This window comes from Echinops telfairi, unplaced genomic scaffold (assembly GCF_000313985.2).
Source record: "Echinops telfairi isolate 266 unplaced genomic scaffold, ASM31398v2 ScPeMD7_7469;HRSCAF=8507_1, whole genome shotgun sequence".
Lineage (NCBI taxonomy): Eukaryota > Metazoa > Chordata > Mammalia > Afrosoricida > Tenrecidae > Echinops > Echinops telfairi.
The window spans coordinates 65,792,844-65,796,831 of NW_022111373.1; the positions used below are offsets into that span (position 1 = coordinate 65,792,844).

Below are 3,988 nucleotides of genomic sequence, written 5' to 3' on the forward strand. Positions count from 1 at the left end.
CACACACAGTTCCATGTAATCGGTTTCCTCTTTCCTACCCATTCTCCCTTTACCCTCCCTGTTTATGCTTGGAACAAATAACACATAAATTGACTTTTCCTTAAAAGATTGCAAAATGAGAATTCTGTAGGTGTATAATAAACACCATGCTAGCATTTATGACAGTATATTAATGCTAGGCTCTTAGAGATTTGATAGATCAACAATAAGCTCCTTGTGCATTGGCATAAAGAGAGAATCCAGAATGGAAAAAAAAAACCCTAAAGATTTCCATTTAACAAACTTGCATTGAAATCCCTGGAAAGCTTTTTCTGATCTCCAAAAAGTGATATCCCTTTTCCTGTGACTCTAATGGAAAATATATATCTGCACACACATTGTATATACATATACATATCTGTCTTTATTGCTGTTGTTAGGTGCAGTTAAGTCCCTTCAGACTGAGGCTCATAGTAACCCTATCTACTACAGCACAAAACACTGCCTGGTCCTGTACCATCCTCAGGATCCTGGCTACTCGTGAGCACATTACTGCAGCCACTGGCTCAATTCATCTCATTTAGGGTTTTCTTATTTTTGGTGACCATCTACTCTACCAAGCATGATGTTCTTTTACAGGAACTGGTGTCTGGATAATATGCCCAATATGAGATGAAGGCGTCTAAGGAGCACTCTGGTTGTATTTCTCCCAAGAAGAATTTGTTCTTCTTGCAGTTCATGTTACTCTAAATATTCTATGCTAATATCATAATTCAAATGAATCTGTTCTTCTTTTGTATTCTTTATTCATGGTCCAACTTTTGCATGCATATTAGCAATTGAAAATACCATGGCTTGGATCAGGTGCACCTTATTCCTCAAATGATGTATGCAGCTCATTCCATATATGCAGCTCTTTCAAATTGCTTCATATTTTTAATGTTACTTAGGTATCAATCATATTCACTCCCCAACCCTCACCTAGCATCACATTTTTGTTCCACACCCTCCCACCCTGCTTTTCCATTTTTCTTAATGATATTTAAACTCAGACTGGAAGGAAATAAGATTAGAAGCTCCTGGTATTTTAAGAATTCGTCCATTATGTGGGTCCAAAGGCATAAAGGAGAGTGAACAAATTGCTTTACTATTTTAATAGTGACTGCTAGCTTCAAGATCAGCAGTTTAAAGCCAGACAGGGCTTTCTACTCCTGCAAAGGTTTACAAATCTCAGAAACTCACAGGGACAGTTCTACCCCGTCCTACAAAGGGGTCGTTATGAGTCAGAATCAACTTGTTGGCATCTGTTGGTTTATTTGTTTTGCTCTTTTCAACTTTCACTTTAATAATTTAGAAGATGTGTAATTGTTAGTTGTTATGTAGCAGCCTTTAAAAGGCAGGTAGTAATGTCTTTGCCTTTTGTGGTACTCAGATCATATTAGAATGCTTTTTTTCATTGGTACAGTGTAGTTTAAAAGATCTCAAAAATTGAAATTTTTTTGAAGACATTAACAAAAATTGATCATCAATGTGTATGAATTTAAATGAGATTATCTCATTTATTTAAGAAGCAATTTATGAGAGAGATGATAATTATCTTCAGATATTTCAATGATTGGCCTTTCAAAGAAAGAAGCACAGTATAACTTTGTTTTTCAGAGGGAGCATTAGGAGAAAGATGGATTATGTTCCTTTGTAAGGTTATGAATTCTCCACAGCTGGACAATTGGAAGCAATAACTACATGATTGGTTGTGGATTGGTCTGCGTGACATTTCCATTTGGTTTAAAACTTTAAATTCCATTTTGAAAGTTGCTTATATACTGCTTTAGAAAAAATCTGTTTCCTAGCCTATTTCTTAAAGGTTTTAGAAGACTTGAAAATTAATAGCAAGCACTGACAACATGAAAACAGCCTAAAAGATAAGCAGAGTGGCGCTTGGGCTCTCTCTGAAAAGCGCTGCACCTTTATTCAACTTCATTGTCTCAGAGTTAGACCTGTCCACTTTTATCAGTAAAGTTCTTTAAAGAAGGCCCAATTAGAGGAAAAATTTAGCCTAGGGAGACAAGGTTTTCAGATAGGGAAATTACATTGTCAATGTCATTTGATTAACACCTGAATGTGGACACAGGGACTATTTTCTTTTAGAGAATGTCCTAATGATTCTGAAAAGAAAGCATTTAATTTTAGCTCTTATTTTATTTTAACAGGCCGGGAGGGGGGGGGGCTCTATAGCAGTCATTAACTCACCTCTGAAAAAGTCAGCTACACGTTAGCTGAGTGGAGCTCTCTGTAGGCTCGCGGGGATGTGCTTTATCTCCTTGTAGTTGTGTCCTTGAGATGCGTGCAAGCCATTAAAAAATAATTCCCTCTCACCAAAGAGAAACAGAAAGATCTAGCATGAATAACTACCCTCTTTTCAAGAAGATTTCACCAATTTTGTAAAATTCTTTACACTTTTAAAAAAGTTTTCAAAGGTGGTTTATCAAGCCAAATGTGTGGATTTGTATTTTGGAAACTATAGTTTCAAAGATAATATAATCAAACCAAACATTTTTCCATCAGGTTGATTCTCATTTTTAGTGGAAGGTTAAAAAATTATTTGGGGACTATAGTAAACAAATGATATCTGGAATAATACTTTTTCAAAAGTGATAAAAATGCTGTATTAAATAGTTGTAACTATATGAAATACTTGTGTGTGTGTACACATGCACTTAAAAATGCTTATGCACATGTGTGTTATATGCCAAGATTTATAATAAGGAAACTTCTGTTTTCAAATAGTAATCACATCCTTTTTTTCAACGCTGGCCATGTATGGTGGGCATGCAATTTTATATAACTTATTTCCCAGAAGGTCAGGTTATGCAGTATTCGAGCAAAGCCTCTCTAGAGGGTTGGGGTAATCGGCTAGGAATCAGGTCGGTCTAAGGCTGTACCTGCAGATGTACACAGCTAACATATTTTGTTGTCTCTGTGTCTTGCATTCTTAGACATGGACCATTGAAAGTTTTATTCATCCTTCTTTAATAATAACACTATTAAAAGAATGTATCTTTCTCTGGAAGAAGGAACAAATATAGTGTCTGTGTTAGGCACTGATTGAAAAGCTAGACTCCACCCCTACACTTGCATATATCAAATTAGCATGAAAACCTGTAACTACCACAGTGTCTGATATATTTAAGAGCATATTGTTAAAAAAAGATAAACCCAAATCCACTCCCATGAACTCTATTCTGACTCATAGGAGCCGATGTAGCTTTTCCAAGGCTCTTAATCTTTATGGGAGCAGATCACCTCATTTTCCTCCCACTAAGAAGCCGATGGGTTTGAACCACTAACTTTGTGGTGAGGAATTCAATGCTTCCCTGACGGTGTCACTGGAACTTTGTATTGACGGACTGATACAAAAGATCAGCGAACACCCTGTGTCCGAAACTGGAGATCTGGCATCCGGTTTAGGATTGTGGGTTCCTGTTTCTATAAGTAAAATATTTGGGTGTGTATTAATGCCATGCATTTCTACAGTTATTCAAGTAGAATTTGATTGTTCATTGCATTATTTGTAAGAGAAAAACCCTGGAATCTGACAAAATATCATTTAATAGGGACTTGGTTTAATAAGATATGAGAGAGTACCCCCCCTAAACGATGCTCATTTGGATTTTTTTTTTTTTTAATGTGAGGGGAATAATGAATTTGGAGTTCTTTCCACCAGGTCAGACTGTTAATCAGCTTTCTATTTAGCGGTTCTTAAAATATTGCATAACAGTGTACGACAAAAAAGGCCTGATTTGTGGCAGACTTGGGACTGGTTTTGCCACAAGACAATGCACCTGGCTAACACGGCCATCTCAGTGCACCAATTTTTAGCAAAAAACAGCATGCCTCTCTTGCCCCACACACCTGACTTACCTGACCTCGTTCCAAGCGACTTATTTTTGTTTCAGTGAATGAAGAGGGACATAAAAGGAGAGCAATTTGAAGACAAAAAACAAAACAA

At 36.6% G+C, this 3,988-nt stretch overlaps 1 protein-coding gene across 2 annotated transcripts in view; it reads left to right on the forward strand.

Annotated features, from left to right (window-relative positions):
• EDIL3 (EGF like repeats and discoidin domains 3) overlaps window positions 1-3,988 on the forward strand; it is a 593,234-nt gene that overhangs the window by 193,052 nt on the left and 396,194 nt on the right. The window lies entirely within an intron of this gene.